Source organism: Thermobia domestica, chromosome 17 (genome assembly GCF_964235325.1).
Source record: "Thermobia domestica chromosome 17, izTheDome1.hap1.1, whole genome shotgun sequence".
In the NCBI taxonomy this organism is placed as follows: Eukaryota; Metazoa; Arthropoda; class Insecta; order Zygentoma; family Lepismatidae; genus Thermobia; species Thermobia domestica.
This window is the reverse complement of record NC_137470.1, coordinates 85812932-85832117: the sequence shown is the minus strand read 5'-3', so window position 1 is coordinate 85832117 and position 19186 is coordinate 85812932.

The following is a 19186-nucleotide window of genomic DNA, read 5'->3' as shown; positions in this document are numbered from 1 at the left end:
CGGCAGTGGTTAGAGCACTTTGTAACACACGCAACATGCCTTCAAAGATGCTGCTTTTGAATATTAGATCATGAATGTAATTTAAAAAATCTTTTTCCGAAAAATCTCTGTATATTTCTTTAATAATTCTATGTAAAATTAAAGTGGAGTTCTAAAACCTTGAGGCAATCTACGTAGTTTTAACAATGTATGTGAAAAACCTAATTGACTAACACTAAAACTCGTTAGATCTTGATCTATCTCATCAAGCGGCACTTGGAAAAATGAATTCGAAAGATCTGCAAGTACACAGAAATTTGCGTTGTACAACTGGTCTAAAACATCTTGTGCCTCAGACTGTACATCATTGATAGGTTGTGACCTCTGACAAAGAGCGCGTAAATCCAAAACTATGCGAACGTCCTGTGAATTTCTCTTAAGAATCACCAATAAGTTGTTACGGTATAAAGCATTCGATGGAGCTAAAATACCATTGTCTAACATCTTTTGTATCTTTTCCCTAGCTTGCGCGCGAAGTCTAAAAGCTATTGTGTAAGTTGGCACTGTCCACGGAGTACGGTCTAATACATTAAGACTAGCAGAAAAGCTTTGGTATGCTTTGAAAATCTCTATCATGCCATTGAAAACAAGTGGGATGTCTCTTGAGAACATTAAATATTTTCTCTTTTTGTTCTTGTGTCAAATCAGGGTTAATTTGAAATTTTGAAGGATCTATGTGCTGCTTAATTTTGTCAAAACCTGCAGCTACTCTCTTTTTAACCTGTTTTTAGAGGGTTCAAATAATTTCCTAACTGTGTATATCTCTGTTGGTTCTACGTCTTTTGGAAGCAAAGCGCCTTGAGCTATATGCAACCCTTTTGCAAAATACTTCCTACAAGGAGTAGGATTAACAATTGGAAGATACAGGCTATTGGAACTTAAGGCTGTATGGACAAAAACACAAGATTGCATGTTCTTGTATATGGGTGAATGTACTAGAAATTCTGTATCAGGAATGTGCGTATCTAATTAAGCCTAACATACCGCACTGAGTTGGGTGGGATCACTACACCTTGTCTAATATAAAAGTTAATTTACAAGTTTTACAAATTTTGGCCGAAAGAGGAGTTCGTATTGAATTCCTTCGGTAATCTGTGATTATTACCATTATGCAGTAATATTAAGGAACAGTGCTGATAATTTATATTAGCATTATGTTGCAATGGGAAATTATTTGACAAAAGAATTGGAATATTTGCAATTGGTGAAATTCTAAAAAAAGTACTTGAAAAACCTTGCCTGCAATTTCTATTGGAAGAATTACAGCTTTAGTAAGATTAAGGGGAGTAGATGATATTCCATGTACTTTAGCGTGTAATGAAAACTGTTTACAATTCTTAGGCACTAATGAATACTGTAGTAGCTAGGCCTGGGCTCCCGTATCGAGAAGCAAATTACATTCTTTATCATTTGTTTTGTCTCTAATATACGGTAAATGATTCTTAAACAATAATGGAATTGTAATCTTATTATGCTCTTTAGCCTCATCATTGTGAGAGTTATCATTACAAGTAGACATCACTACGTTTTCAGTGGATGTTTGAGCTATAGGAAAAGCATTTTGAAACTGATTGACTTGTTCAGTAAATTCAGGCGTCCCGGAGGACATAATGAGGCGGGGAACGACCTTTTTTAATTGATTAATAGCAGTATCTAAATTCAGAAACGGAAAATGTGTTGGAGTTTGAACACTAATTTGGTGCTTGGTATTTCGATTTGATGACTTCCAAGTATCAGTAGTGGCTTTTGCACTAAAATTTTGGGAAACACCACTAATAGGGGAATGATCCACTGATGGCTCTTTCACACTAGTATTTGAACCTGAGTTGGATTCCTTATTGGATTTCGTGTGCTGATCAGTGACCATATCTGTAGCCACAGTGGAAGGAACCGCCACTAAAGAAGATTCTTGTGTATAAGCTTTGTTGCTAATAAATACAAGTGCATTTTGGGTTTAGTCTACGAATAATGTGTATTGACAATCGAAGGAGCCGAAACAGAATTTTTCCTAAACAGGATAGAAACTGAATAAATGGGTAGTGAATTTTGTAAACTCTGGGGTTGTATCCGAGAATGAGGAAAATCAACCCCTAATTTTTTTTTTTTTGTGAATCTTCTATCGCTAGAAAGTTGTTTCTAGGGATACAGGTTGGTTCATTGCAGGATACAATCCGTGATTATATAATATAGGATGCATATACTGAACAGAGGGGGGGGGGGGGCGAAGGTACATAATATTGTGAATAGAAATGTTGTGTGTTTTGTTTTCCATGGGAAAACTGTTTGTTAGGTGTTGTCTTCTTCCTATTAAATTTAGGCGGATTTCCGTTATGTGAGCAACACTTATTCGTCTGCTCAGATGGAATGTTATTCACAATAGCTGAATGTGACCTACTTTGTTTTCGTGTCTTATTTTTGTTCCTACCTTGTTGTTGGTGTCCTCAGGGTTTTGCAACCGCTACAGCAATCGTGTTCTCACCTGGCTGTTTCGTATTGAAAGCTATCTGCAATGCTTGTAACTGGTTAGATATCTTTTCTAATGGATCGGGTTTATTTTCCGAACTAGAGGAAGTTGTCTGCAAAGGAAATTCCTTTTCTTTCTGTATGCGATAATTGACTAAAGTCTCTGAACGTTCTATGGTTTCTGCTTTCGCTATGACCTGAGAAAAATTGTCAAACGTATGCTGACTAAATAACGGTATGTGCCTTGGAAGGAGGGAAAGAATTGTTTGTAACACAAACGACCTAAACGGCATCGGGGGAGAAATTTTCTGTGAGAGATCGTATTTCTCATATAGAAACTGGGTTAAACGGTCTTCCTCTGTTTGTTGCCTTTGCTGAAATAGCAAGGTAGCCTGAAGGGCTGAACGGGTTGGTGAGAACTGGTCCAATAATTTTTCACGCAAATCTTTCCATGATAGATTTAAATATTCCGGATTAGTAGCTAACCATGTATAAGGGAATTTACACGAAGAAAGTTTAAATACTTGTTTCTTAGTGTCATCATTCCAATTTTGAATGAGCGCAAATCTATCAAACCTTGTAAAAATTCTGAAGCATCTTGTCCGGCTTCATTAGAAAAGGTTTCAAGAAAGGAATTATATACTACTGGAGTATGTACGGAAGTACTGGAATTCGTACTATTTGAAGTTTGCTGCCTATTTCGTGACATTGTAAGACTCTAAGAATAAACACTTTCTCTAGTAAAAAATATACAGGAAATCTTACATATGTAATACAAGATGCAAACTAACACTACATATATAAGGACATTGAAAAAAGTATGTTGAGTTCGCTTGACTGAGAATGTATTTCGGGTCTTTTTAGAAAGCTTGAAAGCGTTATATTAATTGTACGTTTCATACTTCAATAGCTGAATGCTAGTTTCAGTGGTGTAGGCAAGCAAAAACTACTGATTTAAGAAAATTGAATTTGTCTTTTACCATTTGCCTCGGAGCCATGTATCGATTCTAAAGATTTATTAATTGTGATAAAGATCGATGTTAATTGTTTTGGTAGTATAGTGGTTTTACATTTTGTTTAAAAATTAAGGTTTCTAATGTCTATAAATGATATTCAAATTGATGTACATTTATTAAATCACAAATTGACTTATTAACAAGACATATCATTACAAATGTTGCAGACATATTCAAAATATAAACAAGTAAATAAGTAATTCAGATAATTAATTATTTCGATTATTTAGTGCACTAAAAGAATGTCTGCTGTCTTAAAGACAATTAAAGATTTACTTTATAGAATTACCAAGATATGAAGGATCTGGTATTTAGTAGGCCTATCAGGAGATCTCCATTAGAACACCTTTTAAATACATTCTCATACAAGACAAAATTCAACTGAAAAAGGTTAACTTACATAGAAATCTTCGTCCTAAGTAAATTCTCATTTCTCGGTGATAACGACTTAAGCGAGTAGTTCTTTCCGTCTTCTTTCGAATACCACCGCAAAATTTTGGGAACTATTTATACGTATCAGAGAATTACTTTCTCTGTCCTCAAATACATAAACCACTAGGATGTCACACATCCTTGTAGACTATTTTGGAGTTGTTTATGCATTTGAAAGTGTCTATATTTCAAAAGTAAACTGTGTTTATAGTTCTTTTAGTTCATGTACATACTCATACAAACGTTTGTGGTACTGTAATTTATACAATAAAAATTTTAATATTTCACAGATATAATCGTTAGTCAATACATAAGCTGTTGCTCAAGCAGCGAGCCAGAATCTTGTAGTCAAATTTCAGCAGGGTGATTGGCCTGTAATGGGAAACAATAGTAGGATGCGATTGCTTCGGTAAAACGATATTCACACCAGACGCTTTATATGGGGTCCGTGCAGCAGGAGCAAAATGTTCCTTTACCGTAGCGGTTAATGTATCGCCAATAAGTGGAAAGAAACGTTTGTACCACTCTGCTGGAAGGCCATCAATAGATTTTCCAGACGAAGCAATCATCATTGCTGTTTCCACCTCATCTTTGGTAAACGGAGTTTCCATTGCTTGTGCTTCGCGTTGATCAAGCACACATGGGAGGCGATCCAGGAAGAAAGGTTGTATGTCAACGGTGCCCGACGTGCCATATAAGGTGGAATAATAGGTGTAAAACGTCCGTGTGTAATACCTGCAAAAGTATGATGAGTGTTACGTTCGTCATCCTTGATGTTCTGAATATATTTGCGTGTACCTCGTTTATATTCTGCCGGGACATTCTTCTTGAGGGTCGATGACTGCTGATTTGCTGCGGATTTTCGTTCTTTCCATTCGATGGCGGCTCAGACACAACAGTTCAGCTTGATACTGGGTGATGAGGGATAAGGCAAAAGATTTATGGGGAACAAAACTTTTCAGCATCAGGCAAACAACGATAATAGAAATTGAAAAGAGTTCGGTGATAACGCTCCCGCTCAGCACAGTACCAGCGACAAAAGTTTGCAACACGTGGTTTTAGATATTGATACCATCAATCAGTAACAGTCCGAAAATTTCGCTGTTGGGTTAACTACGTGGTCCACTTGGTTGTAAATGCTTCGCAAAATTCATTATCCGCAACAAGAGAAGTATTAAAATGCCAATAATCAGTCCCCTGTTCAACCTTTACATCAGGTATACGCAAGGTAACAATATAGGCAGAATGATCGGAAAATATGGTAGGTGCAATTTCAGCGTCAAGTATGTTGCGAATCAGCAAGAGACACATATACATTCGGTCGATGCGAGAAGCACTATTATGGCTAACATAAGTAAAGGCGTGGCGACATGGAGAAGTAGACAGCCTTGGAGATGATGACCTTCTGTTAACTTCTGCAAGGTCGGATTATAGTTAATCCCGGGAGACTGGTCTCCAGGAATTAAAACACAGTTAAAATCACCAGCAATAAGAAACATGTCACTGTTGGGGAGAATACAGGAAGCCACATCAGATGCAGACGTTACGATCCACACGTGCCTGATAGCTACTAGGAGCATATAAATTCAGAAGGTCAATATTACCGAGCCGACCACTGATAATATGGCCAGTTCGGTTGAGTAATATGGAGGAGAAATGAACACGATGTTGAGTAACAATTGCCGTTTCAGTGCCACTGACAGAAAAATTATTGTAAACAGTAAAATTAGAACCAAGGTCCTAACACTTCCAATCCAACTTCTTGCAATAATGCTATATCCATATGAGGTTGTTAAAAAGTCACGTAGCGAGAATAGCTTGGTATTACTGTGTAAATTATTAATATTAATAGTGGCAATCTTTAAGGTCATTGAAAAAAGAAGTAACCATACATAGAAATGAGTAACCATACAGGGACGCTCACATCACTGAACTGTCAAATAGGCACTACAAACAGGGCGGAGCACAGATAAAAAAGAAGAAAAAAGAAAAGGAGGCAAAGAATAACACGTTTGTCACAAGTCGCAATAAGCACCATTACTGTTATTCACAAGATATAAAATATCATTATCATGATATATGCGCCAAAAGAAAACATGATGATCTATAAATATCGCAGGATGAAAATTGATTCCGCAAGGAATCGTCTGGTTGAGAGCCAACACCAGCAGTGACAATTGGAGTGTCACCGTCAGGAAAGAGGCCAGTCTCTTCTTTATTTTTCTTGAACAGTTTGTCACTGAAGTCTTGGCGCCTAAAACATTTAATTCGAGACAGTTCACCGGAACCAGAAGTATGGGAATTTACACTAGGGCACACAATTTGAGGTTTCACAACGAGAGGAGAAGGAACAGTAGCAACAGTGGAAAGTTACAAATCTTTATCGCCATCCACTCAATCTGAGTTGCCAGATCCAAGCACGCAGGACCCCACGGAGACCACCGGCGCCATAGAGCTGGTAGAAACTGGCAAAACATTCACGGAAGCGAGAGTTTGTGCACTGAACTCACCATCACTGGTCGGTATTACTGTGTTTCTTGAAGCGGAAGGAATCGCAGTGGCCAATCGGAAGTCGGGAGTTGACGCCGGGTTAGCACAAATATTCGGAGAATTAGGGACGACCAAAGGTGACAAGGGTGAGGAGACTATCGGTGGATGATCATCGATAGATGTTGACAAGCTGCTCTTTGCGACAGACGGAGCTGAAGAGGAATCATCAGGAGTGATGGCAACAGAGGGGGAGGGGGATGGTCGTTGTCCTGAGGTCGAGATGCATGCGGCTCATGTAGATTCTCTGTTGCTTGAGGAACAATAATATCAATGGAGATCTGATGGGATTGAGGTGCCTCAGAAACCGATAGGTTGGGAACCCGAATCTGATACCTCACTGGTAAGCTGGAGAAGTGAGGATCAAAAGAATTCACTGCAGCATCCAATTTAAAAGTAGGAGGGGACACTCTACTGCATAACTAGTAGAACTGCGAGATGCGTTATTGATACGTTAGAGACAATTCGAATGTAAATGATGCGTACTGTGACAGCGCATGCAAGTTTTCTCTTGTCCAGGATAAGTGACCCAGTAACAGTGCAGTTGAATCGGTACGAATGATGAAATCGATTTAATTCCATTCGTAATAATTTTCTCCCGGTTCGAGTTTGGTAAATATGGTCACTAGAATATAGTTCATCATGCATATTATAAATAGTACCATACTGACTCACAACATCCTTAATTGCGTCATTTGAGAGTTACATAGGAATTACATGTAAGTGCACAGTAACCACTTGAGTATCAACCCAAGAAATCCGTACATCGTATGTGCCTGAGGAATCAGTAAATTGAACTACGCCACTAGTGTCATTCAAAACTTGTTCACATAACGAAAGAGATGTAAGTTTGAAGAGCACACACTTGCGGTAAATATCCATTTCAAGACTGAGAACATGTCCAACAGGAAAGGCAAAATGATCAAATAACCATTCATGAATTGTCAGAGAGGTAGGCCTCTGGCTAACCGCCCCGAAATCAAATTTCAATGTATTCACTCGATGTGTAGACATATTCGAAAGATATAGGGTTATGGCACTATATATCGAACACTTAAGGACGTTCCTATGAATATTTAATCATTATTTTCTATCAGTAACAGGGTACTGTTTTAGCGATAAAATTGTAAAGGTGTTACTTATTGGTTGAAACCAACCCTTTATGACAATTATAATTAACAATTTTGAAATTTGAAGAACATTTAAATAGCAAAGTTGTATTACTTCATGTATCGAACGGGTTGTGTTATACATCGATCAACGAGGTTTTAATTATCGAACAGGCTGTTTTATATATTGAAGAGCGGGGATTAAATATAGAAAGATAATATTTTATTTTTAAACAAGTTCACTTTAAGGATAATATGGATATAGTTTCATTGTAAACACATTGCAATAACTCTAAAATATAAACTAAGATAGCAGACGCAAAGAGGAATACATATTAAAATATTCTAAGCTACAAAATGTTTGTTTCATATCGTCACTATTCAGCACAGAGAGGAGCATCTTACGTTAATCTTTTTGGTTGCCTTTCTTCTTATTCGGTTCTTTCCGGCATTCCTCTCAATATATTGCATACACTTTCTTCAACCTAAATTGTTAGGATTTCTCCGTGGCTTCAGAAACTCTTTTAAAAATCGTCACTACTACTTAAAGAAGGCGAGCATAATGATTCCGAAGCAATCTCATCTTAGTGCAATATTTTGACTTGTGAACTTTTACTCCAGTTTTCGAAATGATGGCACCTAGAAGTTCCTTCTTGGGTGAAGGTGCGTACACATTTAAGCGTTCATTATGCCATGTGAATTCACGATTATCACTTTCTTACTCTTCGTTTTCTTCTTCTGAGCTTCAATCATTTAGTTTCATGTGTCACACTGTACCGGGTTTCAACACTTTTCCAATAAGCAATCAAATCTGAATCACCATCACTCTGTTCCTCTTCGTCACGTCTTAGTTTGTCACGGAACATATTAAGAACACGAGGAGGCATGAATTCTTCCAGATCATCAAGCACGAACTTCAGTTATTGATGAGGAGTAGGGAACTTTTGTTCAGAAGGTGAAGGGGCACTTTAGTCACTCTCTTGCTGTGGTTTTCCCATTGGGATTTTCCGAATATCGTCAACACACTTGGTATAGTCCACAGCAACAGGACTCAATTGATAAAGACCACACTTACGAAATGCGCTTTTCACAATTTCTGGTTTGACGGCATCATTACAAACTTTCTTCAATTGGGGTGCAAAATTACCTTCGTTACCGAGAGTTTTGACTTTCTAGTCCTAAAGAGCATTCTTCAATGCTCGTTTCAAGTGTGAAAATACACCTACATCTGCTGGTTACAGAAGATGAGTGGCATTGGGGAAAAGACAATACAGAGTATTCGATTATCGTGACAATATCCACTGACTTGAAGTGATAGATGATTCCTGTGCCCATCAAGAAAGAGAATAACTGGAAGTGTGATTTTCTCAGTTTCTAGCCACAGACTAAACCGTTGGAGGTAAGTCAAAGATGTTGTAGTCTTCATTCAGTCAGTTTCTGTTTTCACATAGATCCATAGTTCAGGTACATTCTTCTTCATAATTTGCTTAAGTCGTATGTTGCTGTAGATAATCATGGTTTGGGAGCAACACCCGTCAGCACAGAAATTGCCAAGTACTGTTATGCCCTCTTTTTCTTTAGATGTTGCTCTAATTTGACTCTGTACTTCTCTCACACCAAGGTACTTTCCTGAAACCATGTGGAACAGAAAGTTTGTTTTGTCTGCGTTGAGGATCCTTCTTGGGTCTTCGATTATTGCACTTAATCCCTCAGATTCAAGATAGCTCTAAAGTGCAGCAAACCAGACGCGCATTCTCTCTTCCAAAACGCAGCCCTGCCCTTGCTAGTAGTTTCAACCTTCTTCTGAGATAGACAAGGATGTCTTCCCATAAAACACCTGAATCAAATTTTTCCTGGTCTTCCATGCTTGAACGATGTGCTTCTTCCTCAAGACTGTACAATTTCCTGAACAGTGTTCAGTAAAGTACTTTTCTTAAACGGAAATCCTCTCTTTGCCATGTTCATTACCCATTCAGAAATTTCCTCTTCTTGTTGTGGGCTCAAGAACGGCTTCCGGGCAAGAGCAATCTCAGTCTTCTGACGCCCAGATAATTTATCGTTTAAAGTTGTGATAGGAACCTGGAAGGTTCTCAATACCTGCCTTTGGGACATCATACCGGACCTCACCTGCTGAACAGCTTGTCAAGGCAGATAACGAATAATGGAATGGTTTCATTTTCTGACAGGTTTGATTCTGATTGTGGGGACACCTTCCTTGTTGGGTTTCTTAATTTTGCCCATTGTCAAATCCTGATCAGTAGTTAAGGATACACAACAAAAATGTAAACAATTATTATGATTAACTTCAACTGGGTTACTAGTCTATACATTGAGAAGAACCCGGGTCAGAAGTGTGAAATAATGCGATCAGCACGACGTAAGACCTCGATTAGATAGGTTCTCTTTGACGAAACATTACTAAAAATGGTAAATCGAAATATTTTTATAACGGTTTGAACCCATGAACTATCAGATACAAGGTGGATTGCTTACAATTCAGTTTAAAACACCGTATTCAGTGCAAAAGAAATCAACAACTTAGTTAAATTAGTATTTAAATCACCAATAGCCATTCCAATTACAATAATGTTCGATACAAAAGAACACTTTTCCTTAAAGGAACCTCTTTTATCGAACGGCATTTCGATATTAGGAAATGGGTCTCGAATATCGAACATTATTTTCTTTTCCCTTCAAATAAGATGATAGCTGAAAAGTAACATTATAACAAATAAATATACATATATTGATATTAACACCTCGTATTATTAAAAGGATACCTTATGGTGACACCATCACAGATAGGAAAAAAGATTATTACTGCGGTTCTGCACCTTACAAAAAATATAGCGACTTCTCCAATCTTCCACCAAAACCACAGACTAGGAAACTTTTCCGCGTTTGCTAACACCGAAACGTATCGACCTCTTGATTTTTATCCGGTCAGGTTTGAAGGATGTGTTCACAAATTTCAGATAGTACGCAACGTTTTTGGTTTTCTTATTTCTTAACGAAATGACCAAGGTGTTCGATATTTAGGGGACGTTCGATATTTACTGCCATTACCCTACTCAGTTTCAAACAAAGAAAAAGAAAACACAAAAACTGTCACTAAGGATCCACACAAGTACAGTTAATAACAACACAAAAGAAAAGGAAAAATGCTTCACTTAATGGATGAGTTTGACACGTCGCACAGCAACTCTGTAGCTGGAAAGAGCACACAGAACGTGTTTACTCGACAACGTTAACAGCGCGAATTCCCCAGCACTGACCTAATTTTCAACTGAAGTACTTCGCATTCAAAAACGACACACACGGCAGATCATCTTGCTTCTCTAGAAACGATCTAAAGGTTCATTGACTTTCGGTTTGGAAAAGGGTTTTAAATAAACATGAAAATCAACAAAAAGCCGAAGCAAGCTTTCAAGAAAGAGTGATATCCCATCAAAACAGTGATCTGTTATAACGCTAGCCAAGCGACCGCCACGAAAAGTACTGAAATCAAATAAATCGGACAAGTGTTTTTACTCTTTTGTGATGTGAAGCTTTTCAGTGGAGAGGTTTTGTGAACGCAGCACTGAACCTGCGGGTTCCATAGGCCATAGAGTTAGTTAGTTAGTTAGTTAGAAGTCTTAAACACTGGGCAAACCGCTGATGGGGTAGTAGAAAACTATACTTTCCAAATAACGTAATATTATCTTTATATGCTATCCTTTAAGGCACTTGGCTTACTTTGTGACAGGTCAGTTTTCTCGGTGTTATATGTTTTACAGCAAGCACTTTCGAAGGAACCAGGACCTATCTGTTGAAGGATTTATCCAATATCATATTTCACATAAGTAGAAATAAATCCCCAGGCTAACCGGGTTTGAGTATCCAGATTCATATCTATGAAAACATATACAACCATTTCAGCAACAACCCTATCAAATATTCAAAGTGTTTTATATAAGTTATTAGGACCTAAAATCGAATGCGATTTATTCGGAAAATAGTTTTATACATTGCAAGACCTGTAACCCCCAAATATTTACCGCAAAACTCATAATCGTATTATCTGTCACACAGGGGCGCCATTTCAGACTTTGCTTGAGATAGGCAAGATAGGATTTTAATTTTTCAAGATATCGCTTTAAAACATATAGGGATGAATTCACCCCATTACTAACAAATATGATAATAGTTAAAAGTGAGTTGGCAACACTGCAACCTCACCCCCAAATAACGTTAAAATTCAATAGCTCGGTCCCTAATTAACCGATTTCAAAAATTCAAACGGCAAATGAATACTAATAACATAGCCAATTTTATAAAATGCATAAATGGTTGCATAACCCAAAGGATATTTCTCCTTTTTTCAATATCTCTACTAATTTTTACTAAATCGAAAAAATGAAAATACTATCATAATCTACATTTAATTCTAAGACTTTTCTAAACAATAACATTTTTCCAAAAACTCAAAAATAAACCCGTAAAAAGTTCCCGAAATTTTGAATTTGTAATAAGTCGGCTAAATACCAACCGATTTTCAAAATTCAAACGGCATTCAATAGAGAAATGAATTTACTATCTATCGAATGTTTTGTAAGTTGCATAACTCTAAGGATATAATTACAAAAAGCTCAAATAAATCTCTTATTTATACATATATCTTTAAAATTCAAATGACATTATGTTCTGTATATCCAAAATAAGAGATACTATAAAAACACTTATAGTATCCTTGATACTATAAAACACTTATACACTTAAAACATTAAAAATTACAATTTCGGATATTGATAATGAAACCATAAAAACACTTATACATTTAAAACATACTTAAAATTACTAGTTTTATTTTTGTTATTTCTTGAATTCATTTCTAAAGTAAAACTGATGTATTTTATAACCGTTATCTAAATCTTTCAAACCCTCATACTTAACAAACAGCTTATACTTTTTCAAATCTTTCAATACTTGCTCAGTTTAGTCATTATATCTTTGTGGTAATAACGTCTTATATTTCTCACCTAAATGTACTAAAACTCTTTGATCATAACGCTGTGTTTGAATCAATTTCCATAATGTTATCTCGTACGCTTTACCTTTTTCTAACTCATCTATGCGAAGGAATCTCAATGCTTTAACGTCATTTTTTTATTCAAATAAGTAGCCATAGCTTATTTGTTATAAGGAAAATGTTCGTTTTATGAAAATATTCATAAAACCAATCCTCATTTACATACAGAAAATTTACATAAAATTTACATACAGAACTCAACAGTTGGATAATTATCTTTTAGACCAGTGTATTTAATTTTTATTCCATCTTTAACGATCTCATCAATCATTTTATCTGTTAAGTGTTTTGTAAATCTAGGTGGAAGAAAGACCTTAAACTCCTCACACTCAACTAAAATGCTCATTCCAAACTTAGTTTTAATCTTTTCCATTTTCACAATCTTATATTCTGTACCTAATTCTAATTCTCTTAATCCAATAACTGGTTTTTGCTCAAGACTTCCAAGTTTATTTAAAAGCTCAATATGACTCGACATCGTATTTATTATATAGAAAATCAATGAACACTCTTCAATTTTTATCTTCACCAAAAATATTTAATCATTTTTATCAATTTCGTTTATGGAAAAACTTCCATAAAACAATACAAACATACATTTAACTATCTAAAACTCTTCTACTACTTTCTCATTCTTAGGATCATATGTAAAGTTCTTTTGTCCAATTAAAATCGCATAACATATAGTATTAGCAGCCACAGCTTCTGCAAAGTCTACTACAATCTTTGTTTGTTCTCTCATTTACCGATACATTCTTCCTCTTACTACAATTAATCACATACATTGGTCTATTATCTATAAACTCTTTAGGATCATAGTACATTTCGGTATTGCCACATGTTATTCTCTTAAATGCAGTATAATCTTCATACATCTTAAAATAATCCCTGTTAGCAATATCTAAGTTCCTTGATTCTTTTGGAAATACCTAATTCCTTCCACTCTTAAGATAGATATTCTTTACCTTACAATGATCAAACTTACTTGCATCTGCTGTTTGTTTGCCACTTTTATCAGTTTGGAACATTACAACTACGAAATCAGGCATACCAAATTGTCTAGAATTAAATTGAGTAGTAACATCAAACTCCAAGAAAGAGCCTACAACAGTCGTTTGAACACATTGATAAGTATGGAATGAAAAGATGATTTTAGGTTCCTTAAGAATATTCAACTTTAACTGGCTTTCATAATTAGATTCGTATTCAACAATAGGCATTCTTATCTCCATACTTTTTATTGTTATTTTTCCATCATGAGGAGCTGCTGCACCTGCTCCTGACCCAGTCCATTTGTACAAGACATAGTTATTGTTGTTAGCTTTTGTAAATGTTATTCTCAATCCACCTTTCCACATAACCTCTTTATAATCACTTAAAAAGACTGGAATTAATCTTAATGGGTACAAAACGCTAAAGTCCTTTCTTAGACCAAGTTTATCATCTGTTTCGAATCCTGCTTGTTTTAGATATTCAACTTCTGGTTTGGAAATCTTTAATGTTCCAATAGCTGTAGATGTTATTCCAAGTAGTTCAATCTTATCTATAACAACACCATGCTTTCTAACCTCAATTTGATAAAAAAAGAATGGTAAGAAGTTATCTACAAGTTTTATAGTACCGTTCGCACCAAATGTTCCTCCAACTGATGCACCAACAACTTCAAAAGTCATATGACAATCTGCTTTGTGTGGATGTATAAAGCCATCCCCCACATCGCAATCAAACTCAATATCTTTGTTAGCTTCATTCAAATTATTAAATGTTCTTGTGTTAGCTTTAAAACTCTGTAACTCGTAACTCTCAACACTCTCCATTTATTATAAAGAAACTCTTGAAACAACGCTTCTATGGGATATACCCATAAAAGAATCATACATATTTTGGAAGGCGGCATCTGTTTCTATTATTATTTCCTTGTACTGTTCAAAATCGTCATCGTCATAATCTTCAATGGTTTTATTAGTATTCATCGTTAATAATTCCCATAGACCTTCTGTTCCTTTATAAGTTTTACCATTAATTATCAAATCATCACCATTCACTTTACCTTCAGAATTTCCTATCTTATTTATTATTTTCCCATCTTCTTCAACAGTTCATATTCCAAACACACTATCATTTCTTTTACTATAATATTTCGTTGCAATCTTACCAAATGATTGTGCTGTTGTTAAAGGTTCTACTCCTTCCACTTTGTCTTTAATTTGTTTTCTCATTTGTTTTATTTCTCCTGTTATAGGCGTATCACTACTACTTGGAGAACTATCATAAGTTATCTTTTTAGGTGTTTCTAGTAGACTAGGATCTATTGAAGCCGTCTTATGTACAACTGGAACAAGTTCAGTTATTAGATTTTTATTTTGTTCCGCTACTTCTTTGATTTCACTTCCCAAGTTTTGAATAGCATCAATTACAGGTTGTTCTTGTGTCTTAAATTTATCATATATACCTGCTCTTTCTTTCTTCCAAGATTTGAAGCCCTTTATCAAGAACTCCTTTAACTTAATATTCTTATTAATTTCTTTCTAATCCATTTATTATATAGAAAACGAACAAACGTTAACAAACATAAAAGAACGTCAATAAACATAAAAGAACGTCAATAAACGTTAAAAAACGTCAAACGTTTATAAAGTGTTTTATCTTGTTCCTATACTTACCATTGTTTACCTTCCTTGACATATCAATTACTATAAAACCATAATCTTCTTGCCAACATTTTGAACATATCTCTTTAAATTTATCATAAGACATATCTCCTCCAACAAACTCATTATACACATGTTTAAGATTAGTATTATCTTGTCTGAATATGCATAGGAAGTTAACGTTATCTCTTATAAGCTGCTTAGGTACATTTGAATATGTTTGTGCAAGATAGAAACAGTCTAATGTCTATGTCTACCTCTTGTAAAGTAATTTCTAACAGTATCTTGATTCTCTAAAATGTAATCGTCAAACACAACTACAGAGTATTTTTCACATTCATCAATAGGTACAATAGAATCATTACCGCTTAAGAACGTTGCTATTTGCTTCTTAAACTTTAGTTCTGCTTTTTCAAATCGATCTTTTAATTGTTCATACTTTGGCTGATTCATGCTTTTAGAATATATATAGAAGTAATTATTGTTTAACCAACCTGGCTGTAATAAAAAAATTAAATAACAACAAAGTTTTTACCACACCCAGATGGACCCACTATAAGACATCGAACATCATCAGGTATAAGCTCTCCATTTCTTTTCTTAATTGTTGTTTCTTTTATCATCTCTTTTACATCCCAATTAATAGTTTTCTTACTCATTTATTTTAGAGAAAATCGTCTCCTTTATGATCTTATATCTTTAAGTTGTTCTCTGATCTTAAGCAGCGTATCTTTTATATATTCGTTATCCATTTCACCATTTAATGTTATTATCATCTCTAACTGTTCTTTAAATGAGTTAATACAAGTGACAATGGTTTTATATTCATCTTTTCTTTTGCTTATGTTTAACTTAGAAGACAAACCTGTTATTATAGCACTTCCAGTTGCAAGAGACGTTGTTAATATTGAGTAAATTGTTACAGGTATAAAAATATTAATAAACCCAGTTGTTGCAGAAAGTATAACCGATAACGTAATCAAAGTGTAGTATGCATATCTAACAATTCGTAGTTTTCTCTTTTTCTTCTTTAAACTGTATTCTAACTTTTGAATGATATCTTCTATTAACTTGATTACTTTCTCTCTTGGAATATCTCTAGGTAAATCAAACTCATTCATTTCTAATATAATAAATGGCTAAGGTATTTAAGTTAACGAGTGATACTTCTGTTTTAAAGAAGAAACTCCATTACGAATTAGACAACAGTAGCAACTATTTAAGTATAGGACTAGTTGGGTTTTACACAACATACTTAACACCAAACATTACAGAAAAAATAATAAACTAACATTTTGTAGTAACCTTCATTCTAATCTTACAAAACAACTTATAGTTCAACCTGGTCAATATAGTTTAGAAGAATTAGAAGAATATATTAAATCAAATCTTCCACACACTGGTGATGCTTTAAAAAATATTAAATTTACTGAGGACAGAGAGAAAAATAGAGTTAAAATATTTAGCGAGTATTGTGATATAACCTTAAATACCATTAATACTGTATTATTTTTTAGTGAGAAGAAGTTAGTTAGAAACTCAGAACATGTTGGAGATAAGATAAAAAATTTTCACCCATTCGATACAATGTTCACTGTAATATAGCAGATGGTGTGTTTGTTAAAGATACGGAGTACACACATAGACAAACAGGAATTATAGCATCATTTAAAAGAGATGCCGAGTTTAAACATAGTATTATTTACGAACCTATTTATCCATTATTTTTCCCTATATCCAAAGACAAGGTTGATAATTTTGAGATAAGGATAACAGATGAGAATGATTCCTTAATTGAATTTGGTGGAGCTACAACAACTGTACGTTTACAAACTAAGATTTTCTCTTAAATAAATAGGAGGATGTGTTCTATTAAAGGTTGTATGTTTAGTGTTCCTTATAACGAACTAAAGGATTTAAATATCTATCATGTATTAACAACGAAACAACTTAGCGATGAATCTAAGAAAATTAAAGAAGGTAAAGGAATGGGTTTAACTTTAACTACTGCACAAATGAAAAGCATTAAGAAAGAGCATATGGGTGGTTTTATCTTTACAATTCCAGCCATTTTAGCAGCTTTAGGAGCAGTTGGCTCATTAGCAGGTGGTGCAGCAGCGATTACTAAAACTGTACTGGATGCTAAGAAGAATAAACAAGAACTTGAAGAACAAAAAAGGCAGAATATGGCTATAGAAGAAAAACATGGAGCAGGTAAACCAAAGAAGTCAAAAAACTAAAACCATTGACGAACTTCGATATTGAGGTTGGTTAAAGAATTAAAGATAAAACGATTTAGAGGTGTATTTATGAGTGATGAACTACCACAAAAACCCTATGTAAATGTGTGTGGTGTAGTTAACCTTGATAAATCAGAAAACATTGGTACTCATTGGATATGCTATTGGAAAGATAACAACATAAAGTACGTGTTCGATTCTTATGATGGTGTTCCTCCTAAACAACTAGTACAATATCTTGGTACTAAAAACTTATTTTACAATGACGAACGAGTACAAGACTTTAATTCAGTTATATTTGGTCATCTTTGTGTTAAGAAATTAAATCTTTTAAATCAAGGGTATTCTTTTAGTGATGTATGTATATGATTAAAAATGAATAAGTTTAAATGCTTTTATGATTTATATTCATAAAAGTTTTGTTTTAAGATAAATATGGAAGCTATACACAATAGATTTTTAGATTATTTCTAGAAGCATGAGGATGAATTAGATGCACTAGTTAGATTTAATTTTAATTGGTATTTTCGAGATGTTAGTAAGATAGACTTAAAAGATAAAAACAACGCATATACAGTTGTTCAGTTATGGAAAATGTTAATACCTAAATTTTTGTACACGGAAGAAGAGTTGGTACAGTTATATCCAATAATTACCTTAAAGGACCTTAATAATTACCTCAAATTATAACACCGGACCATTAAAATGCAGTAATTGTGGTAGTCAGTCATTAACAAAAGGTAGGAGTAGCTACATTTGTGATTATTGTTCTGTAGAGAATGGTTTTGTTTACAGTACTAATGAAGGAATGAGAGCTGCTTGCGTAAGAAAACCATGGTATGATACTACAAAAAGATTTAAGTTAGAGTTATTTCGTTTGCAAGCTTTACAGGATAGAATTATTCCTGAAGATGTGTTCAAGGTGTTAAATGATGAACTTAGAGATATATCAAAACATTTAATATCAACAAAAGATGTTCTAGAAGTACTAAATAAAAACAAATACACAAAATATTATGATGATGTTTATTTAATACACTATCCCCTTACCGATCAAAAACCATTAAACTTACGATATATGGAAGAAACACTTATAAACGACTTCGAAAACTTATACGAAACCTTTAGAGAATTGTATCCGAAAAGAGTATTGTTTATTAACTTAAAATGTGTATTATACTATCTGTTGAAAAAGCACGATGTTCATGTTGATATTGATTTTAAACATTCACCTAAACAAATAGAGATGTTAAAGAAATTTTTTGAAAAATTAGGATGGGCATTTTCTTTATAATAAATGAGTATGGATATATTTGGTAATGTTAAAGATAGAAAAGGTAATGTTGATATTAGTGAAGAAAAATTTAAATTGTTGGAGAATTTAAATGATGTTGTTAGCGTAAGTCAACTTAGATCGATAGAAGCTCAATTAGAGAACGATAGAAAACGATTTGAAGATGCATTGGAAACGTTACAAGACACATACATAAAGAAAGAAGATTTTCAAAAGATTAGGGTGGATACTACTAAATTGATTAGGCAGAAAGAAACATACCCCTAATATGTCGATTGAGAACTAAGAATGTTCAAGACCCAATCTTTAGAATATTTAATCTCTCTA